The following is a 24,380-nucleotide window of genomic DNA, read 5'->3' on the forward strand; positions in this document are numbered from 1 at the left end:
TGGTAGAAGCAATACCTAGTTTGGATGTAGGTTCCTAGAAGCCTGCCTACTTAACACCGGAAAGGGATGACCCTCAGTTGTAAAAACATAATTTTGTTCAACCAAAAACGAATCGTTGAACAGAAGCACCTAAATAAACACAAAATTGCAGACAAATGTTCAAGTGCAACATTTCAGGGTTGAGACAGGGTTCTTTCTAGTAGGGAAACAACTCTCTTGTCTCAGCAACTAAATCAGAATAGTTCAGATAAATGGAGCAACTGCTTGCATTCTCCATCTCAATGTGCTCAAAACCAGTAGCTCCATTCTTTGAATAGTTATAGCCTCGAATACATATTCTGACCTGGCCACCTGTGTGAAAGCTCAAATCTTTCGGACTCGAAACAACTAAATTAGAAGTTTAAGAAAGATCAAATTAAAATGAGATCAAAGCCTGACCTGTAAATCAAGGGATAGTGGGACATTAATCTCCTCCATTTTGGCCACAAGGGGCAAACATGCCATAGCCAACTATTTCATAGTCCAAACTTTGCCATTTTGCATACTGGTTTATGCAGAAATCAATAAATGCAATCAGCAATGGACTTTGATGCAATAAAGCAGACAATATACTAAATCAGTCCTCCTATTCCCACTTACAGGTATTTTCAAAGGCCAAAAGGAAGCGATCCAAGTAGCTTAGAGATAGATATTGACACAGAGGTCCAAAGCTGAAATGTGCATTTGCCCATCAAACAGTGTAACCAATTCATCAATAACTTGTAATCAAACAAAAGATTGAATGGAGACGGTTCATAAGAAAACAGAAGAAAATAAAAGCCAATGCGAAAATGAAGTCAAAATTTGCTAGCTGGGTGGCTCTGGTCCTTGGCGTTTACAGCTTATAACAGGGTATAGTGTAAAACAAATCAGATATCAATTTGCTTTGGCCCCAAAAGTGAAACAGAAGAGATTCTCCACCAAACCAAAATAAGATTATGGGATTACATACAAACAAAAGACAAATCCAACCCATTACCATCAAACTTCCCTCAAACATAAGAAGATACAATTTATTCTTCTGCAAAATAGCCTCCAAATTCTTTGAATCCCAAAAACAGTGCAAAGATCAATACTCTTGACCAGAGAGTAGAGGAGAGTAGGACATGAAAATAAAATAACTACTTTACAGAATTGACCCAAACAAAAAAAAAAAAAAAACCATTCTTCATAGGGCGATCCTAAACTCAAAGACAGAGTTTCTAAAGTAATAAACATGAGAGACACAGCAATACCATACACTGAATTTGCTTCAGTTTGAAACTTCAGCTCTATCTCTATATGGCTGATAAATGACAGAGAAAAGAAACATGCAATGTTTGAATAAATGGTAAAATTTCAGGACAATTTTACTATTTATTGCTTTCACCATTGTTACAGGAATCCAATGGCTTGCCTAATATGCTCGAGTTCATCCCAAGCTGAACCTGCATACTGCATTTTCGTTTATTCAGTAAGAGTTTACAATACAATAAGGCAACGTAGGGATAGTTTCAAGGTACCATCTGTTGCTTCATTGCACCAATGCTCTAACTCAGCCAAACCAGCTCTTATATATTCCCCATTACTAAACGAACAGCACTCCCGTCGTAATAGAAGGCTACAGAAAGATAATATATGAAGAATAATAACAAATAAATTTATTTGTATTAAACAATATACCAATCAAGGATAACCTCAAGTATGAGCATAGACTTGATACCTGTTGAATAACTGAACATTGGGGAAGGAGAATATATGTGTGAACTCCTTTCGAACTGAAGATGGAGGTACTTGGAATAAGGAACAAAAAAAGTGTGTGTGAGACTGTGTAAGAGACCCATGATATCCTGAAGCTTCATGAGCTATTACTGATGAAAAGGCAGATACTGAGATAAACTAACATGTTCAAACGTGGCCATTGACCCATGGCAGGTTATAAGCAAAACCCATGGCAGGTTATATCCACAATCAATGTGGCGAAATTCTTCATTTCATTCTGCCAAAAACAAAAAACAAAAATATTGTTAACTACAAAGGTTGAAGACTTTAAATTAAATTAAGAAAAGTGAAAGTGATCTCAATTACCATGAAAACATCGTTTGCTGTTCAGTGACAACATGGCCAAAAACAACCTTACTTAATCAACAATATGCATTAACCAAATTCTAGGCAATTTATCATCAACTGAACCACTCTGATCAATTTACTTATTCCATTCTAATTCCTGGATTACACTTAAACTATTGATTGGGTTTTGCAGCCACAGAAAATCATAGCAGTATTCCCACACATTTTAAAGACAAACCAGATGTCATTATCGCAACAACCTTCTTTCAGATTTGTGGCAAAGCGGAGACAGACGACCGCGGTCCCAACCTTACCATCACCGAAGGGGTACTAATCAATGAACCCCTGAAACCAACTTTCTTTTCAACAACTATAAGCTGTAAGCTACGGTTAGGTACTGAGGCTTTTCACCTAAGAGTTCTTGCCAGCCTTATAAATGAAAGCTGGAATACGAATCAATAATGAAAGTCGTATGCCATACAATTGCAATATACTACTAACCTGAAGATCTGACAGTCTCCCTTCCACGGTTCGCCGATTCGTCAAGCAAGAACTAGCCGATGAAGCTTTCTATTATGGCATCAAATCGCAGATTAAGTCTGCGATGTTGCCACCTCCAATATCAGGAATCGGTTCTCGATTGTCACAACAGTATAGCCTGCCTACAGCGACCTCCCATCGGCAATCACAGCTAGTACGGACGAGACAGTTTGGATCGCACAAGGCAGTCAAATATCCAACTACGATTTGAGGACATAATCTTGTTTGGCTGAGTTTATCCTGAAATAGCTGCCGTATGATCCAAATCCGACCCGGGGATGACGGTCGGGGTTAGGAGGGGAGTGGACTGGAGGGGGTGTAGAAGGCTAGTTGGTTGGTTAGGTCAATGAGTGGGACCAGTGGTTTTGAGCGCAGGGAAAGACTAGGATGAGAGGGGACCAGTGGTTTTGAGCGCAGGAGATCGACATGGTTGTTGGGGAGAGGAGGATCAGAGGAAGAAGAAGAGGAAAATAAATTTTTAGTTATAGGGTTGTGTAAGAGTGTGGGATTTTGGGTACAAGCGTAATTTAGTCCCCAAGTTTGGGAGAGTGAATAGCTCTCAATGTACACGTCAGTAGTTAACACCCAATTTGGACGGAGCAATTAAAATTGGACACGGTTGATTAAATTTGAGCGTATAAGGGTGGTTTTGATTAAATTGAGACCGTATGAACTAACATGATGTTTGATCCTGTAGGGGCACTTTTGATCGGAGTTGTACGGCAGTGGTCAGTGGATATTCATGGGTAAGGACCCAAAACTTTGCCCATTTGTCTGAGTTAGCAAAAACTAGGCCAAGCAAACTTCGAAGGACCTGAGAATCCTAGGAAGCTTGCTGTTGTGTTCTTCCCGGCAGCTCTTTGTATATGCACGGCAGTGAATTGATCATTTCAAAAGAGGCTTGGCAAGATGCATGTGGCGTGGGAGCTAGAAAAGCATGATTTGTAGTGAAGATGAGAGATTTGCTGCAGCCATGAAAGCTTGGATTCGGATTGTGGTTGATGAGTTTTTGGATTGGAAATGGGTTTTTGGGATACATGTTGGGGGAATTGCTTGGTTTTGTTTTTGGGTTTGCACATATGTATCTAGGTTCGATCTGAATGGATTTCTGGGATGAGTATGGGGAATAGCTTGAGTTTGCTTTGCATATGGATTACTTTGGGGTTGTTTTCGAATGCCCTTCATAATAGTAAGAACTCTCAATTTATAGGAGAGTTGATGTGTGATGTAGCATTAAATTAACTTGCTGCCTCTTACCTTTGGCGTGTAGCTGTGATTATATCGCAGAAATCCTACTGTTGGGATTACCATTCCAAGATTCCCGCTGCTGAAATCTGCTGCTGGGATTGCAATATAGGATTTCTGCCGTGTTGCTGGGATTATGTTTCTCTGTTGGGATTGGGATTATATGTGGCAGTTAGTGTTTTGTTTGGTTCCAAAGGATTTGGGCTTGAGTTTTTGGGGTTCTTTGCTTGTTGGGGTTGTCTTTATCCCTCTTATCAAAGGGATTTTGGGCTTGAATTTTGCTATCTCTCATCTTCACTTTGCCCATGTTGAGAATTGGGCTGCTGGCTTGAATGTTGGTCCCAAATTTGCTATGTGGACCTCCCAGACTTAGTACATCTCTAATCTACTTTTTAAAATACTTGAAAAACTAAGTAGACCTCCTTATTTATACCAAAATTCCCTTGAACATGAGATACAACAATCTGTTACTCTACTTTTTATCTGTATCTTCAACCACGAGAAGAAGAATGAATCAAAATCACATGATATTGCTTTCTCATGAGTAGGTCTCTCCTCCACCAAAATTAATCAGAGGTTTGGTTCTCGATCTTAATATGTTGCTGGAATCTCTTTGAATTTGCTAAAAGAAGGATTTCAAGGGTTTTGGGTTGGAAGATCGAATAACAACTATATCATAATATTCAATGAATTTAGTTTAAGAAAAATTCAGATCAGATTGATGAATTTACTTTTGTATTGAGTGATAATTATTATTTTACTTAATTGTTTTATGTAAATCATAAACTATATAGGCAATATATGGAAATTCTAGCAAAAAAAATTAATTAAATGTTATATTTGGGGAGGTAAGAAGAGAATTTTTTTTTAATATATATATATTTTTTTCATTTTCTCTCTTTGTCCTTATTTGTTTTTTCATATGACATGACAAAGTCTGTTAATAATTAAAAAAAAGTTGGAGATCCAAATATCAAATTTGGAGGTCCAACTAGAAGCACCCAATTTATTTTATTTTTCGGAAGATAATGTATAAAACAATTGTCTTTAGCCTAGATGAAAGCTGGAAGACTATAATAGAGTTTTAAATCATAAATATGCAACTAGCTAGCTAGTTTGTGTCTTCAATTTTTGTGTTTCATTAAGTTAAATCATAACATTCACAATGATTCATTCTGATATCTGTATAATATTTCACTCATTATAAGTTCATAAGTGATGTTTATATGTGTCTGTTGTAAATCGATTAGGCAAATCTATCTCAGCTGCTATTTCAATACGATTACGTTCACCTTCAATGTGCTAGAGTAGTATTTACATGCACACATTAGCTTATCGCACTCATCCTCCAACCCAAAACTAAAGCCTTCTTATTGAAACACAAGGGGAGAGGAAGGGTTTTATACACCATGATCCCTAAGATGCGCCACGTCAAAGCAGAGTGAAAGGGTGACCAACATCTTTGTGCCCACAAGTACTGCATAAGTGAAGCGAGGAAAAAATAGCCTAGGCTTATCATCCCAGGCCGGCAGAGTCGGAAGAGCAGCCCGTACCTCGGCAGATTCCAAGGAATAGTTTAGTCCATCTCCTATTCTTCTCCAGCAAAAGACTAGGCTGGGCTTGGATTCGACACTTGGATCAGTCTAGCTCCAAAACGTTGGTTGGTGTAGGGTAAGTCTGTTCATCTTACGCAGCATCTTAGTCTTCAGTTGTTTCCCATTTGATTGCTCAACATCTCTCTCTCTCTCTCTCTCTCTCTCTCTCTCTCTCTGCAGTTGCTCTCTCAAACAGCGTAATATGAAAGTTATTCATACAGTGTAAAGTTTATTTAGGTCCTGAGCAATCAAGGGTAAACTGCATGCAGGGCTGTCAACATTCAGTTGTCTGTTTCCTTCTCTATGTGCTCTTAAAGAATAAACACGAGTAATTTGATTTTGTGCAAGGAGCAATTTGCTGTACTAAAAATAATATATTTGTTCTATTATTATTGCTTTATCAGTAACCAAATGAGGCTTTATAGTTTCATGTACTCCTGGTAGCTTAAACAATGTCGACATTCTCACTTGTAGGGTTTTGTGATTTTTAGGTGAAATTTCTTGTTTGAAATCAGTAACTTTTTCCCTATAAAACTTATGTTTCCATCCATTCAAATTTAATGTGATGTTTTATTCCTTTTGGTTGATGGCTACAGTGACCTACCCACCTCCACCACCGTATTATAGCCGGGAATGCATGCGTCCATACTAGCTATTGTTCATCGACGTGCTGCTTACGTATACCATGACCAGATAAAGAAATGAAGCCATTTCTCATATCAACTTTATATAGGTATTGATGTGGATTCATATGAATTAACTTGCCATACAAAACTTAAAGCACATGTGTAAAAAATGTATATATGCCATGACCAGATAGTGAAATGAAGACATTTCTCATTTCAACTTTATATGGGTATTGATGAGATTGATTGACTTGGTGTGGATTATTTTGAATTAACTTACCATACAAAACCTAAATCACTTGCATATGCTCATGAATAAATTTTGTCCTCTTGTTGTAGATGCTGGGCAAGGATCTTTAGGTGGTTGTTTGGGATTCCGGGAAGCTCTTGGTTCTCTCTTTCTGCAACGAAATGCACAGGTATATAAGCATTTTATTGCTTCTGTAACAATAGAACCAAAAGCTTAAACAGTGTGCATTTGCAGAGTCGAGAGTTATATACAAATGGACCTAACCACATGATCCATACCGATTAACCTCATTTTCTCGCGTCTGCTGCTTATTCTTATCACACTTCAAAATGTTTGTGTAGATTTTTTCCTGTGACACCGGGTCAACTTTCTAATCCTGGAAACTCAAGGAATCAGAACAATTCTTAGGTTCACCCCTAGGGTGAATGAGCATATTCACCCCTATTGTCGGTTAACATACTTTTATTTAATAAATTTATAATCCAACGGTCCATCTCTTAAATTAGCCTTTAAAGATCATCTTTGTAAAAAATCAATCGAATCAGAAATCGTTTAATTATCTAATTGAATCAAACAAATGGATGATTCTAACAACACCTACTACTATTATGATGAACCGTCCATGTATTTCATATAAATGAATAACTGAAAGGTCTTCAATTTGATTGATTTTTTACAAAGCTAATCTTTGTATTACGTTATACAACATGAATGGTTGGATTAGAAAATTATAAAGTTATTATGCGTTAATCGACAATGGGGGTGAATATGCTCATTCACCCTAGGGGTGAACCTAAGAATTGTTCAAGGAATCAGCTTGCAAGAATGCTAGCAATTGATTCAAGGTAAGTCACCATTGCTTTGTAAGTTTGAGAAAGGCAGGTTTATAAGATGCCGTTTTGTGCTGATGAAATTTCTCTATTTGGTTTTTTCTTGTGGCTATTTTCGTAAGTAGCTCTGTACCAGGAAAGGAAATATCTAGGAAATTATATTTTGATTAATGATAGCTTAGAAATAAAAAAAAGATGCAACTTTGATGCATTGACTTATGTTGGGCTTTTGTTGTCTTTGTTTATTCCTAGTGTAATTCTTTAATCATTATCTTCATATTTTATCTCCCAATGTGAGTATTTGCTGTTCTTTTGGTGTCATTTTGTCATATGTTATACTTCAAATTCTTAGTTTGTTAATGTGCCGAAACTAGATGATGCATTAAATAGGATATTGCTTATTTGTTTGCTAAGTTTTCTGTTGCTTCGGTGGCAAATCTTAGGATAGCTAGAGTATGTTAAAACTTAAAAGTAATTTTTGTTTCTCTTGTAGTAGACTCTTCGCACAAGCTCTGTATGTTATTTGTGAAACATAAATATATTTGTAATATGATGTCAAAAAACCAAAATATATATATATATATATATATTTTGGTAGTCTTTCTTTGGGGCTGATAAAGAGGAGAGGGAGAGAAAATTGGTAGCAAAGAGTTGGGGTCAGGGGAAAATAGAAAAAAAAAAAAAAGGTAGCAAACTAGCAGAAATAAATTCTAAAGCAGCAAATTGACATCATGATGAAAGCTAGGGGAGCAAATTGAGAATTAAGCGATGAAAAAACATCTATTTTTCTAAAAAAAAGGAAGAGAGAAAACAATAAGAAAAGAAATCAATAAAAGATCTGTAACTGGAAAACAGAACCATTCAATAAAATTTGGGAATCTGATACGCGGGCCACACTCTCTGTACTCCCAAATCCCAATCACATTTTATGACTGAATTTTCTTTTTATTTATTTATTTCGAAAAAGAAGATGTGAAATAAATAAGTAGACAATGTATAGAAGTCAGATATCATCTCTCGCTTGTTGCTCTGTTTCTCCGAAAGAAGAAACATGCAGATTTTCATGAAAACTCTAACTAGGACAACCTTCACTCTCGAGGTTGAGAGCAGCGACACCATCGATAATGTCAAAGCCAAGATCCAGGTACTCTCTTTTCTCTCTCTCTCTCTCTAATTTCATCTTTTTCATTGATTTCTCTGTTTCTTTCATATCAACCAAATATATCATTTATCCATACGATTTTTCCTATAACACAATTAGGGTGAGGTTTTCTTGTTGCAGTTAGGGTCGTAATTTCTGTTTCTTTCATATCAACCAAATATATCATTTATCCACACGATTTTTCCTATAACACAATTAGGGTGAGGTCTTCTTGTTGCAGTTAGGGTGAGGTCTTCTTGTATATAATCTTGTTTTCGGGTTTTATTATCATATGGGTTTGTAGTGAAACAGAAATCCATTCAGAAGCCAAAATCAGAACAGTCATCTAGAGTCCGATGTGTGGTAATTTTCTTTTAGTTCTTTCTAATAGTTTTTTCCAAATGCTATGTAAGTTAACTACGACTAAAGTGATCCATGGAATTTGAACCGTTAATCACTTATTGTTTGTTGGGGTTGTAGGCTGTCCATTTGTTGTATATATGTTGATTCATGACTTGGTAATTACTCAAGAAGTGTGATAACTGGGGTAAGGTGAACATATATATCAAATCAGAAAGCTAGCTTACTAATTATGTTTTTGTTTTTCATGTTTGTTAGATTTGAAAGGTTTAGACTTCAACCATGCTCCATTTTACCAGGTTGGGATCTGACACCATGAGTCCTCACGTGTTCTTCATGTTTATGCTTTCAAATGTAGAGATCTGAAACCATGCGTCCTTTTTTTTGTTGAGTCACACAGAACTTCCCTTTTGATTGATCTCTGGATATGCAACTACAATGTTTTGACCTGAATGAGTAGTTCTTTTTGTAGGCAGTGGAGGGGAAAAAAAAAGATATGATTTTCTGTTTCCAGATTTATAGCAGATGTTCTGTTGGATTTTGCATCGATTGTATATTTTGTTCACTGTTGTGAAACTATATGACTGTTGCATGATCTAAGTTTTGAGAATTTGTGTTTGAAATAAGTGGTACAGTTAACTATCTCTTATATAGAGGAAAGCGTTTTCATATCCATTACAGAATTTTGATGAATGAATGACATGAGTCTTTGGATAGCAGAACCATTAAAAACTTTAGCATAATGTCATTCTCCTAGAACACTATATATATAGAGGAAAAATATTAAACACTTTGAATCATATAGGTCTGAATCAATAGAGTGAAGATTCTTATCATATATACCTGTTAAGATAGAAGAGAAGCTGTCTAGAAATTTAATCTGATCAGTTACTCTAATACTGTCAAGAAATATAATTTTATATATTTTTTGTTAAAGAATACATGGAAATAGGCAACTGCTGACAATATAAAGAAAATACTTTCCGTTACTATGATTGAACTCATGGAAATACAATTGCTTAAAGAAACTACTGTTGAGTTTCTTGAATTTTGCCCCAATTAACTTTTGCTGCACTTTTGCAAATTGCGTCAAGCTGTTTAAATTTCTTGATTGATTATTCGCAGGTACCAGCTCTGGAGCACAATGTAAAGATACAAAAATGTACTAGCAGTGGCTCTTTATGTGCGAAACTGGAATGTGCTAACAGCAGCCATTCAGTTGCTGATTAAGGTACTTTTGTCAATATTAATAAGTCTGAAGGATTGGGGAAAGAGGTTCCACTGAGTAAAGCTTTGATTTGGGGAGGTAGGGGTAAGAGGAAAATGAAAAATGTAATGAGAAGCAAGGCAAGAAGCAGCTCCTTAATTATTTGAGAAATAGTTACGAATTCTGACTGTTGTATAAGTAGTTGAGTAATTCTGACTGTTGTGCCTTTAACCATATAAAAAAGATGGACAATATAAAATAATCATGATAATTAAAACCAAAGTTAATCACAAACGTGAGCAATGCACTTCCGCACGTGCGTAAGCGCATGTAGGAAGGCTAGTATGCTCATTAACTTGACAACAGTTTGGGATATCACCTGCATTTTGATTTTAATAGCTTAAGAAGACTTGCTAGAATAAAGTCTTATTAAGCAGCATGATTGCTGCATTGTTATTATTGTCTTATTAATAGCTTCACATGTTTATGGTACTGGCCAATTTTCAAGTGATCAGCATCTAATGAGTTTTAATTCTCTGCAGGCTGATTTATGCTGGTAAGCAGCTTGGAGATGACAAAACTGCTAAAGACTACAACATTGAGGGTGGGCTCTGTCCTTCATTTAGTGCTGGCACTACGTGGTGGTAGTCTATAAATTGTATCGTAGTATTGTATCTATTGATGTTCAGGCAAACTCTTTTGTGAAGGCTTTATCGAGTCTTCATACTCCAAAACATTTGAGTTGCATGACAAGTGGGTTACTTTGGACATAAGTATTGGTGTTACATATTGCACTTTACCTTTCTGCTCTATTATGTTCGCTGTAATGCTCTGGTGCTTTTACTTTATACAAGCTTAGCTTCACTTGGGCAACAAATTTTTATCAATCCTGATTACAATTGTTTTCTGCTTGTGGATATTCTATAAAACTTGGTAACATGTACTCCATATGCTACTTGTGTGTCTGGAAATTAGATGAAGTATACCTTTCAGAAGGAATGTGATAATTTCTCGAAGTAATTTGATAATTCTACCTAGTGTATCTATCTAAGAATGGAACTGTTATCATACTTGAAAAATCAATCTACACTCTTTCCAAACCGGCTGTTTAGAGTTGAAAGCGTGTGATTCAGAATTCACATTCTCAGAGATGGTAAACTGAAATGATTCCGCAATGGAATTATAACAGTATGGTAAACTACAAATCTCAGAAATTTGATGCGATACCTATCGGAACTCAATGTACTGAAACACTTGATGAAACCTCAAAGCACGCATCTACTTTCATTGCGTCTTATTTTTCCTGGTTATTACAGAGAGATAGGAGAAGACTTGAAAGTCAAGCCAATCCCAGACTATCTCATGGAGGTATTCTTTTTTTTTTTTTTTTTTTCCCCAATTCCAAGTACCTTCTAAAAGCCACCACAACCATCAACACCTAGTTAAAGCCCTCACTGCATTTGTGCTTGTGTCTAAAAATTTGTTAAAAGAAATGACAATTTTTTACCTCCATCTCTTCCTTTTGCTAATGGTTGAAGAGTGAAGATCCCACGTCAAGAAAACGACAAAATAAAAATATAACTTACAAGTGGATGACGTATTCCTAGCTGTACTGAATCCAACACCTAATAGAGACAATATCAGTGCGGTAGTAAGCCACGTACCACGCTTCTTGTTGTTTTGCAGTAATCATTGCTTGTGTTATTAACTCGTCCCTGCAGTTCACAGCAAGTGTATTGAAGCCTAGCAATAATCACTGTTCCATTTCAAGAAAAGTCTCGTATTAGATTCTTCTTCATTCTGCAAGCTCATAACTTGGAATTCGAGCAGTCGGTACTGTTGCTGTTCTTTATGGGTACGTTGCCCCTGAGTTATCAAATGTTCTTATTAGCTAGTAAATTCTCAACATACTAAATAACTGAAAAGAAGGAACGTTCTTATTACCTTTGAGCTTTCATCCACCAGCTTAATTAGCTCTGTATTATTCTGTACGGCTGAAACTTCTGTCACTTTCAGACTCATTCCAGTCTTCCTCACATTCCCAACTATTCCCAAGTCCTGAATCGCCCACTTGCTGTGCAATAATAATATCCAAGGAAGAAACTCCAAACTCATGGAGGCTTTCTCCATTTCCTGCTATATACGACTGCCAGACTGAGACAGTCACAACCAAGTCTTCCGAATACGCCAAAAATACACCAGATTAAGGCAATTTCTCCAGACTGAGACGTCTATTATTGCTTTGAATGCATTGACTCATTCATTCTCAAATACACCACAAAAACTATAAAGAAAATAAATTGTTACAATTGCAGCAATCAAAATAATTGATCATGAGAAATACCTCTTTCCCAACGTCTCATCTTTCTTGGAAGTTGCCCATCAATAGAGAGAAGAGGACTTGAAAGTCAAGCCCGGCGGCACAGATATTATGGACGCATTTTCCAATTCCATGACCTATTAAAAGCCACCACCAGTCCACAACCATTACCAGTTCCCAATTATCACTTTCCCACACTACATTTGTGCCTGCGTCTAAACCTTTGCTTAAAACATGCCCACTCTGTTCCTCCATTTCTTCCTTTTCTTATTCACAACCACTGTTTCTAACCTCATCCCCGCAGTTCACAGCAACTGCATTGAAGCCCAGCAACAATCATTGCTCCATTTCAAGAAAAGTCTTGAATTTGATTCTTCCGAATCCTCCAAGCTTATCACATGGAATTCGAGTACTGACTGCTGTTCTTGGCTCGGTGTAACTTGCAGCACCAATGGGCTTGTTGTCGGACTTGACCTCAGCAGCGAGTCTATCTCATGCAACATTGACAATTCAAGCAGTCTCTTCCAACTTCAACATCTTCAGAGCCTCAATTTGGCCGATAACAGCTTCAGAAGCTCTTCAATTCCATCTGCAATCGGAAAGCTTACAGAGTTGAGGTATCTGAATTTAAGTGATGCTTTTTTTCCTGGGGTTATTCCCATTGAGATTTCACACTTAACCAGGCTGATAACTCTTGATCTCTCTGATAATTTCTCCCCTTTCTCCCCCTTTTTTGCTGAGAACCCGAATTTAAGCATGCTAATTCAGAACCTCACAGAGCTTACAGAGTTATATCTTGATTCAGTAGAGATATCAGGACAGGGAAGTGACTGGTGTGAAGCCATATCATCTTCACTGCCAAATCTGAGAGTGTTAAGCTTGTCTCGTTGTGGTCTTTCAGGCCCTATATGTGACTCCCTTGCAAAGCTTCAATCTCTGTATGATATTGACTTGTCACTTAACTCCTTCTATGCTCCGGTTCCAAGAGTCTTTGCCAGTTTTTCAAACTTGACTTACCTGAGTCTTAGTTATTCCTACTTGCTCGGAACATTTCCCCAAGAGATCTTTCAGATACCTTCCCTACAAACCATTGGCCTTTCTGGTAATGGTGTTCTTCATGGTTCCTTTCCAGAATTTCCAAACAATGGGTCTCTTCGATCCTTAATTGTAGATGGGACAAGTTTTTCAGGTGACCTACCCAACTCTATTGGAAATCTTAAGATGCTGTCGAGAATAGATATTTCAAATTCCAAGTTCACCGGATCAGTTCCCAAGTCGATTGAAAACCTCACAGAATTGGCTGACCTGGACATGTCAGGAAACAGATTTAATAGTCCCATTAGTTCTATTCACTGGGAAACCCTTGTTAATCTGGAACTCCTCGATTTGAGCAACAATCAACTCTATGGGACTATTCCTTCATCTGTTGTTTCTCTTCCCAAACTGGAAACATTAACATTATCCCAAAATCAACTCTCGGGTCAAGTCCCTGAATTTTCCAATACCTCTTCGCACTTACTTGAGAGTCTTTATTTGGAAAACAACAATTTGGAAGGACAAATACCAACATCTATCTTCAATCTTCAAGGTCTTGAAGATCTTTATCTTTCTTCAAACAACTTCAGTAGCTTCCCTTTTTGTGGTCCTCAAGTGCCCAGAAAGCTTTCATTGGTTGATCTTTCCCACAATAGCTTGTTGTTTGATTGCAATGGCACCAATTCCTCCTCCCTTCAGATTGAGACCTTGGTATTGGCTTCTAACAAGTTGAGAGCGTTCCCAGACTTCTTGAGAAATCAGTCCACATTAGGCTACTTGGACCTTTCAAACAACCAGATTCAAGGCGAGATACCTAATTGGATTTTGAGTCTCAAATCTCTTAATTCCCTTAATCTTTCTGTCAACTCCTTGATGACTCTAGAAGCTCCTCTTCCTAATTCCACTTCTACTTTATCTTCTCTGGACCTTCATTCCAACAAGCTTCAAGGTGAGATACCTAATTGGATTTTGAGTCTCAAATCTCTTAATTCCCTTGATCTTTCTAGCAACTCCTTGGTGACTCTAGAAGCTCCTCTTCCTAATTCCACTTCTACTTTATCTTCTCTGGACCTTCATTCCAACATGCTTCAAGGCGAGATACCTAATTGGATTTTGAGTCTCCAAACTCTTAATTCCCTTGATCTTTCTAGCAACTCCTTGGTGTCTCTAGAAGATCCTCTTCCTAATTCCACTTCTACTTTATCTTCTCTGGACCTTCATTCCAACAAACTTCTAGGTATCCATTCCTCATATTCCTTCCTTCAGCTTGGTCACTTGGGATTAGCTTCTAACAAGCTGACAACATTCCCAGACTTCTTGAGAAATCAATCCTATCTAACCTACTTGGACCTCTCAGACAACCAGATTCAAGGACAGATACCCAATTGGATTTGGAGTTTCGAACTTCAAGATCTAAATCTTTCTTGTAACTCCTTGGAAAGTTTAGAAGCTCCTCTACTTAATTCTACCTATGTTCTTTCAACGGTTGATCTTCATTCAAACCAGCTTCAGGGATATTTCCCCTTGTTCTTAAGTAGTAGCTATCTAGATTTTTCAAGAAATAATTTCAGCTCTAGTATACCGATTGACTTTGGTGACTTCATTTTTACTGGGTCTTACCTTTCTCTTTCAAGCAATAACTTTCAAGAGGGCATTCCAGAATCAATATGTAATGCAAGGGTTAAGGTTCTTGATCTGTCCAATAATTCCTTGAGTGGAAACATTCCCCAATGCTTGACTCAATCACTTTCGCATTTGGTCATTGATTTGAGAAGAAACAATCTAAGTGGCACAATTCCTGATAATTTTCTCAAGGGTTGTGAGCTACAAACTCTAGACCTCAGCAACAATCAGATACAAGGCCGAGTTCCGAAATCTCTTGTCAACTGCTCAAGGTTAGAGGTTTTAAACATTGGAAACAATAACATAATTGATACTTTTCCATGCTTTTTAATGAGCTTATCCACCTTGCGTGTCCTTGTTTTGCGGTCCAACAAGTTTTATGGAAGCATTGGATGTCCTCAGACCAATGACACATGGCCTGTGCTTCAAATAATAGATTTAGCTCACAACAATTTCAACGGTGATATGCCGGGAAGATTGTCTCTGACATGGCAAGCTATGGTGTCTAATGAAGATGATTCTCTAACTAACCTTGGATTTTCTTATCAACCTGGCAGGAGTAATAGATATAACAATACGTATAATAGAGATTATTATTCGTATAATGGAGAAACAGGTGCTGACGTTTATTATAGAGATGCAATTACGACTATCATCAAAGGTTTAGAGTTGTATGTGGTTAAGATTCTAACTATATTCACCTTGATTGACTACTCCTCCAACAAATTCAACGGATCAATACCTGAGGAAATCGGAGAGTTGAAATCACTACATGTCCTCAACTTATCAGGTAATGCTTTCACTGGAAAAATACCATCATCATTTGGCAAGATGCGACAACTGGAGTCCTTAGATCTCTCAAAGAACCACCTGAGCGGCCAAATTCCCCCACAGTTTGCAAATCTCACTTTCCTTGCGTTCTTGGATCTCTCAAATAATGAACTGGTCGGGAAGATCCCAAGCAGCACTCAAATTTCAACATTTCCAAATGCCTCTTTCGAAGGTAACAAAGGATTATGGGGACCTCCTTTGACAATGGATGCAATATTGCCATCCCCAATTACAGATGGAAGCTCAAATAATCCGAATTTTGGAGATGAGATTGATTGGGATGTTATCTGTTTTGAAATTGGATTTACATGTGGGTTTGGAATTGCCATCGGGTCACTTTTGTTTTGCAAAAGATGGAGGAAATGGTATTACAGAGCTATGCGTAGTATTCTTTTCAAGATATTCCCTCAACTGGAGCAGAGATTTGGTAATTATAGAAGACATGTCTACGTAAACGCAAGGCATTGAATTGGTTCCAATATAGTTGGACTCTATAATGCCTGAGCCTCACTCAGGCATCTTTTCAGTGTTATCACCACATCTAGTTGTTGTTGTTGCTGATGTTTTTATTTATTTATTTGTTCTAGTACTATAAATATTGTGTAGTGTAGCATATCATTGTGCTAGTAATATGGTTATTGTAATATATTAACTTTGTGCGACTTTGTTTGGATTAATAAGTCAGATGCATAGCTAGGTGTTGGATATAAGTTGAGGTTCATTCCGTAGAATTTGAAGAATTTAATTCCTATATTCTTTTTTTTAGAGGAATATTCATTAATATTCACACGATTTTACAAAGTCACTGCTAGGACATTACATACACCAGAGCCTACGCTCCCAAAGCACAATAAACGATGCTTTTGCCTTTTTGACCTAACCAGAATCAAATCCCTAGCAAATAATACCCATTCCAAAACTTCCTTGCACATTTGATAAAATGACTACTAGCCTAGACTAACAAAACCTTGATCAAAATGAAACTACATAATCCAACCAATCAAAAAGTACATCCACCTAAGACCGCAATTAGTATACTTCCATACCGGTCACTAGGCTAAACTAATCTCACAAAGATCAAGGTATAACAAAACATAAAGTGCACGGCTGAGCTGAAACCCACTAAATTCACCAGTAAAGGTGAGGCCTTATTAAAAATAAACTGATTAAAACCAGCTCTTAAAACAAAACCCTACCCGGCCAACTTAGTTTGGCCAAAAGATGGCCCAACCTAGAGCTTAAACTCAACCAAGGCAGAACCACCCACCACAGAATCCTACACTAGTGAAGAAACATCATTAAGCCGTCGACGACATACCAACCCTACGTTATTTTGACTGAGTTAACAATTTAATTCCTAGAAAAAATGTAAGTGCATGAATTTACGTTATTTTGACTGAAAGTTAACAATTGAATTCCTAAAAACAATGTAAGTGCATGAATTTTCATTGTCATATGTTGGAAAATATTAATTAATCTGTCAATTTTAAAGGGTTCAAAAGCTATCAATCATAATTAAGCTAGATAGCCCGCCTACGCAATACTGCGAGTTTGTGGCTTTTTTTTTTCCTGAATTTTATATACAATTGAGTAGGAACCACAATATAAGAAATGTTAACCAAATTATTTGTTTTACATATTATAAAAGCTGGTACCATTCTGCAATATAACTTACAGATGCAAAGCCATATTGTAAAAGTAAATCAATTGTCTTCAAGAATAACTGAGTATGCACCTTGGTGGAAGCAATACCTAGTTTGGATGTAGGTTCCTAGGAGCCTGTCTACTTAAAACCGGAAGAGGATGACCCTCATTTGTAAAAACATAACTCTGTTCAACCAAAAACGAATCGTTGAACAGAAGACCTAGAGATTTGCACCTACATAAACACAAAATTGCAGATAAATGTACAAGTGCAACATTTTACAGTTGAGAAAGGGTTCTCCCTAGTAGGGAAACAACTCTTTATGTCTCAACAACTAAATCAGAATAGTTCGGATAAATGGAGCAACTGCTTGCATTCTCCATCTCAATGTGCTCAAAACCAGTAGCTCCATTATTTGAATAGTTCTAGCCTCGAATACATATTTTGACCCGGCCACTTGTGTGAAAGCTCAAATCTTTAGGACTTGAAACAACTCAATCAGAAGTTTAAGAAAGACAAATTAAAATTAGACCAAAGCCTGACCTATAAATCAAGGGAGGGTGGGACATTAATCTCCTCCATTTTGGCCGCAAGGGACAAACATGCCACAGCCAACTATTGCATAGTCCAAACTTTACCATTCTGCATGTTGGTTTATGCAGAAAACAATAAATGCAATCAGCAATGGACTTTGATGCAATAAAGCAGACAATGTACTAAGTCAGTCACCCTATTCCCCACTTAAAGGTATTTCAAAGGCCGAAAGGAAGCGATCCAAGTAGCTTACAGATAGATTTGCCTATCAAACAGTGTAACCAATTCATCAATAACTTGTAATCAAACAAAAGATTCAGTAGAGACTGTACATAAGAAAACAGAAGAAAATAAAAGCAAATGCTAAAATGAAGTCAGAATTTGCTAGTTGGGTGGCTCTAGTCCTTGGCATTTAGAGCTACTTAGAACAGGGTAGTGTAAAACCACAAAACAAATCAAATATCCAATTTGCTTTGGTCCCAAAAGTGAAACAGAAGAGATTCTCCACCAAACCAAAATAAGATTATGGGATTACATACAAACGAAAGACAAATCCAACCCATTACCATCAAACTTCCCTCAAACATAAGATAGTGTAAAGATCAATACTCTAACCAGAATAGCCTCTAATTTTAGATTCTTCCGCAAAATAGCCTCTAATTTCTTTGAATCCCAAAAATAGTGTAAAGATCAATACTCTGACCAGAGAGTAGAGGAGATTAGCATATGAAAATAAAATAACTACTCTGCAGAATTGACCCAAAAAAAAAAAGGGTTCATAACAGGGAAGTCCTAAACTCAAAGACAGAATTTCTAAAGTAATTAACATGAGAGACACAATAACACTATATACTGAATTTGCTTCAGTTTGAAACTTCAGCTCTATCTCTATATGGCTGATAAATGACAGAGAAAAGAAACATGCAATTTTGAAGAATTCAACTATAACCAAAGAATTCCTCGATATCTCAAGAAGCAACATGCAATGTTGCAATAAAACAAAGAAAAAACACGTGCGTCATGCAGTTAGTCTATTCTCGGGAAGCAACATGCAATGTTGCAACTAAAATATTCATGGACAATTACCCGCAGCAACATGCAATGTATTTACTTCTTCCTTGCTTACACAATACTTACTGGGACATGCAGGTCATATCTTATTTCATCAAGTGTCTTTTTGGGTTTTTTGTGAAAAGAAAATGTAAAATTTCACGACAACTTTACTATTTATTGCTTTCACCATTGTTACTGGAATTAGGTGGAAATGGTATAACATAAAATTTAAAAGATACCAGGAATCCAATGGCTTGCCTAGTATGCTCGAGTTCATCCCAAGCTGAACCTGCATACTACATTTTTGTTTATTCTATAAGAGTTTACAATACAATAAGCCAAGTTAGAGATAGTTTCAAGGTACCATCTGTTGCTTCATAGCACCAATGCTCTAACTCAGCCAAACCAGCTTTTACATATTCCCCATTACCAAATGAACAGCACTCCGGTCGTAATAGAAGGCGATAGAGAAATAATATATGAAGAATAATAAAAAATAAATGTATTTGTACTAAACAATATACCAATCAAGGGCAACCTAAAGTATGAGCATAGACTTGATACCTGTTGGATAACTAAAACAATGCTGAAGGAGAATATATGTGTGAACTCCTTTCGAACTGAAAATGGAGGTACCTGGAATAAGGAACAAACAATGTGTGTGGGAGACTGTAAGAGTCCCATGATATCCTTAAGCTTCATGAGTTAATACTGATGTAAAGGCAGCTATTGAGATAAACTAACATGTTCAAACGTGGCCTTTGACCCATGGCAAGTTATAAGCAAAACCCATGGCAGGTTATATCCACAATCAATGTAGTGAAATTCTTCATTTCATTCTGCCAAAAACAAAAAAATATTGTCAACTACAAAGGTTGAAGACTTTAAATTAAATTTGGTAAAGTGAAAGTGATCTCAATTACCATGAAAACATCATTTGCTGTTAAGTGGCAACATTTATACATTAACTGCTCTAAAACGTGCATCAAACATGACCAAAAACAACCTTACTTAATCAACAATATGCATTAACCAAATTCTAGGCAATTTACCATCAACTGAGCCTACTCTGATCAATTTACTCATTCCATTCTAATACCTGGATTACACTTAAAATATTGATTGGTTTTTACAACCACAGAAAATCAGAGCAGTATTCTCATACATTTTAAAGACAAACCAGATGTCATTATCGCAACAACCTTCTCTCAGATTTGTGGCCAAGCAGAGATGGACGACCATGCTCCCAACCTTACCAGCACCGAAGGGGTACTAATCAATGAACCCCGAAACCAACTTTCTTTTCAACAACTATAAGCTGTAAGCTACGGTTAGATACTGAGGCTTTTCACCCAAGAGTTCTTGCCAGCCTTATAAATGAAAGCTGGAATACGAATCAATAATGAAAGTCGTATGCCATAAGTTAGAAGCCATAGACTTTTTTTTTTTTTTTTTTTACAGGCTAGAATATAACAATTAAAATACGTTTTCGAAATAAACAAGAAGACATCCAAGTAATTCCCAAAGATTCCTAAAGATATATCCTGCAATTGGACAAAAGAAAACCATTTTAAGTTTATGAATGCAAAGAATTAGCTGCACACAATGTGATAATTAATGATCAACTGATAGTAACCTTTTTTCTATAAGTAGATTTTGATTGATGAATGTTCTTTGTTCTTTGTAAGTTTGTAATGAATAATATTCCATGATCAATCAAATATACTGTTAAAATTAACTGAGTAACTAGCAGGATTCAGATTGGAATTAAACAACGAAACTAAAAGTATTGATAATTACTTGTGATCCATCCCAAAGCTGACCCAGTAGACACTTTCAAATCCTCCTTCTCCAAGTTTGTTGTCATAATTAAAGTTGTTTGTCATAATTACTTGTGAAGTTGTGATCCTCCATGTTGGCTGCTTCTTTCCTCTTTGTTTCCTGTACATCAGATTCCATTCAATCATAACATGAGGTACATAGTATTAAAATAGAATTTTTTAAATGAATAAGCAAAAAATATTATTGCTAATAGCAGACAAACAACAGCACTGAAGGCAATCAAAGACCAAGAATCGAAACATCAACTGGGTAAAGTTCAGGACACTTTTTCATGCTTGCTGGAGAGTTGGACAAAATGGAATAAAAAAGATGAACTGCCTGTTGAACTAAATCCCACAGATAATTTAACCTCAAATTCTCAACCTTTAAACTAAATTCAGAATGTATTTGATGAGACTAAACCAATCTAAATCAAAAGCCCATTTAACCCAACACCAAATTGAAATCACATTCAAACTAAATCCCACACTCCACCAAAACAAAAGCCAACAAAAGAAGACACGAAATTTACCTCGTCATTCTCATTGTTGCTTCTGAAACCGATTAATATTTAGCACCTAAACAAATAAACCAAAAAAAATCAAAACCAATGATTTAAGCTTATACATGAAGTTCATACAATCAAACATCATTCAGATGATCCCAAAAACCATGCAATTACAGCAAACACAAAAACTCCAGGAAAAAAAAAATTACCAATACCAACAAATAGGTTCACACAACCCAATTGAGCAGATGTGGATGAAACAATTTGATGATAATGGTTTGCAGATGATAACACAAAGGAAAGTGATGAACTTTGCATCAAACACGTACCCAATGATGAAGAAGATGTTAATTTGAGAACCCAAATGGATGAACAGTTATTATGAACTTGGGTACTGTTCTTATGAGAAGTGTTCATCTATAGTAAGACCTTTCCATCGAAATTGATATTTTGCATCTAGAAGATATCTTCCTTTCTCATAGTCCTTCGCGATCAAGCAAAGACCTTTCAATGCTGAATCTAGAGTAAGGTTCTGAATGGAAGGAACCTTACTATAGATTCAGCATTGAAAGGTCAGGTTCTGAAGAGAACTGCTTTCGGTTTTTGCATCGCCTTGCCCGCGCTGTCTTTCCTCTTCGCAATCAATCGAACTTGATTTAGCAATTGAAACAGAAAGAACTGTTGTCAATTATGAACAGGGCCTTTGCGATTTTGCAATTTCCTTCTATTTCTGGTGTCTCCTGTTTTGTTTTGGGTCCTCTTGAAGCGCCTCCCCCTCCTCTAAATCAATAAATTGGAAAACCTGCATGCTCTCATCCTCTGCTAAAGGGGTGGGCACTTGAACCCGGAAAACCGAACCCGACCCGGACCCGTCCCGAAAATTGCCGGGACGGGACGGTTTCAAAACTTAATTTTTCACTGTTTGGGCCCGTCCCGTCCCGTCCCGTTTTAACGGGACGGGCTTCGGTTTGGGTCGCTGGAATCCCTCAACGTCCCGACCCGTCCCGATGTATTAAAACTCATTTTGTTTCTTTGTTTTTTAGTTTGACACTTTGACCTAGCAGATAACTCTCGACCTCTCGTTCATTCCTCTCGACCTCTCGTTCACAATCCACAAGCCAGTGAGACACCGATCAACAATAACCGAGTGAGACACCGATCAATTCACCTCCATCAAGGCACAAGGCCGAGTGATCTGCAATTCACCTCTATCAATTCAGCTCATAAGCATCACCGACACCGAGAGTCTGAGAGTGAAGCTGTGGTGGCGGACGCACCGATCGATTGCAATTTCCCAAAGTTCCTGGTCATCAATTTCAGTTCACCGATCGAATTTCTGGGTTCGATTGCTCTCCAGCCTCTCCTTTGCACTCCAGCCTCTCCTCCTTTGCTCTCTTCCATATTCTGGCCTTCTGGGTTCGATTCTTCAACCTTCAGTCGAAGTCTTGCTTGGACGCTTGGTAAGTTGCTGCTTTGCTGCTGGGTATTCAATTATTCTGGGTTGCTCTTGTTTTGCCGTTTTGGATGATAATTTACCAGTGATCTAACTCTCAAGGTCATAACTGAAACCAATGAATCATGGGCTAAACTCGTCAAGAGATCAATTCCTGATGGATGGGTGGTGTGCCTAAACCGTAGTGATGTAGTTTCAAAGCAATTGCTGGGCTTTATCTAATGGAGAATTTTTTATAGTCCACAGGTGGATTCCCCTTCTGTTCCTCTCCGTCTCTCTCACTCATTCAGAAGGCTTCTCTGGTCTTAGAGTGGCTTTATCTAATGTGATAGATGTTTGAACTTTGTTCAATTCATTTAGTTGTGTGCACATTTTCAATGAAGTGTCAAATTGTGGACTGTAATGGATTATTAAATTATGCAGATTTGGTCTTCTTTCAGTTCTTTGAGTTGCAGTTTGCTTATTATATCATGTTTTTCTTCTTGTTTAGGTTTAGTTGCAGCTTGCTTTAATGGAAATGTAGAAATGCATTAGCTTTAGTTGCAACTTGCTTTGATACTTTGGTCTTCTTTGAGTTGTAGCTTGCTTTAATGGAAATGTAGAAATCCAAAACAGGGAAATTGATGAAAGTGCAGGAGATTTTTTTTTTTTTTCCTTTCGGGATGTCCCGGTCCCGTCCCTATCCCGTCCCGGTCCCGTTCGGGTTCGGGATGGTCGGGATCAATTCTCAAAAAGTGCCAAACCGTCCCGTCCCGTCCCGAGTTTTATTTCCGGGTCCGGGACCGGGATCACCAGAATTTCGTCCCGTCCCGTCCCATGCCCAGCCCTACTCTGCTTTAGTATAGTTAACTAGACACGAAGCCCGAGCATTTCTGCGGATTTGTTTTCTTCTACAAAGGGCACGTTTACTTATTGGGAATGGAATGGAATGTAAAGAAATGATTACGGAGTAAAAACATGGCACGTTTACTTACTTGGAATGGAAAATAATCATGAATCGGAGACAAATGGAATGGGAGAAGAAAGGAATCGGTATTGATTCCGGAGGAATGATTCCTAAACCCATCTCCCCCCCCCCTTCGTAATCGAATTCCTGAGTATTCAGGAACAGAAATCGATTCCTGATAAATAGGTGGGACCTACACCAATTCTTGTCCCTGGAATCATTCCGATTCATTCCGATTCATTCCGATTCCTTTATGTGTTAGTAAACGCATGGGTGTTTTTACTCCGTAATCATTCCATTACATTCCATTCTATTCCAAGTAAGTAAACGTGCCCACAGTTTACTAACACATAAAGGAATCGGAATTATTCCAAGTAAAAGAATTCATGTGTTTACTAACATATGAAGGAATCGGAATTGGTGTAGGTCCCACCTATTTATCAGTAATCGATTCCTGAATACTCAGGAATTTGATTACTAAGGGGGGAGATGGGTTTAGGAATCATTCATCCGGAATCAATACCGATTCCTTTCTTCTCACATTCCACTTGTCTCCGATTCATGATTATTTTTCATTCCAAGTAAGTAAACGTGTCATTTATGTTTATCCATTTATCCCATTTTTAGGGATTTTTTTCCCACTAACCCCATTAAGTTTTTTTTAATTCCTTCTTACCCAATACACTCTAAGGGAGTCTTCCTTAATACCCCATTAAGATTTTAAAAAAA

The 24,380-nt window shown here is 37.2% G+C and overlaps 1 long non-coding RNA gene and 1 pseudogene across 2 annotated transcripts; one reads left to right on the top strand and one right to left on the bottom strand.

Annotated features, from left to right (window-relative positions):
* Window positions 1-24,380, top strand: part of LOC112192206 — a 253,426-nt pseudogene that overhangs the window by 195,726 nt on the left and 33,320 nt on the right.
* Window positions 19,167-22,074, bottom strand: LOC112192229. Of its 2 annotated transcripts, XR_005808399.1 has the most exons (6): window positions 21,582-22,074; window positions 21,277-21,322; window positions 20,724-20,864; window positions 20,089-20,467; window positions 19,668-19,762; window positions 19,167-19,559 (listed from the first exon to the last, which is right to left on the bottom strand). It is a non-coding gene; the product is annotated as an uncharacterized LOC112192229 (long non-coding RNA). The 2 variants fall into 2 exon arrangements; XR_002933433.2 differs by lacking the exon at window positions 20,089-20,467.

The sequence above is a fragment of the Rosa chinensis genome, chromosome 3 (genome assembly GCF_002994745.2).
Source record: "Rosa chinensis cultivar Old Blush chromosome 3, RchiOBHm-V2, whole genome shotgun sequence".
NCBI classification, from domain to species: domain Eukaryota; kingdom Viridiplantae; phylum Streptophyta; class Magnoliopsida; order Rosales; family Rosaceae; genus Rosa; species Rosa chinensis.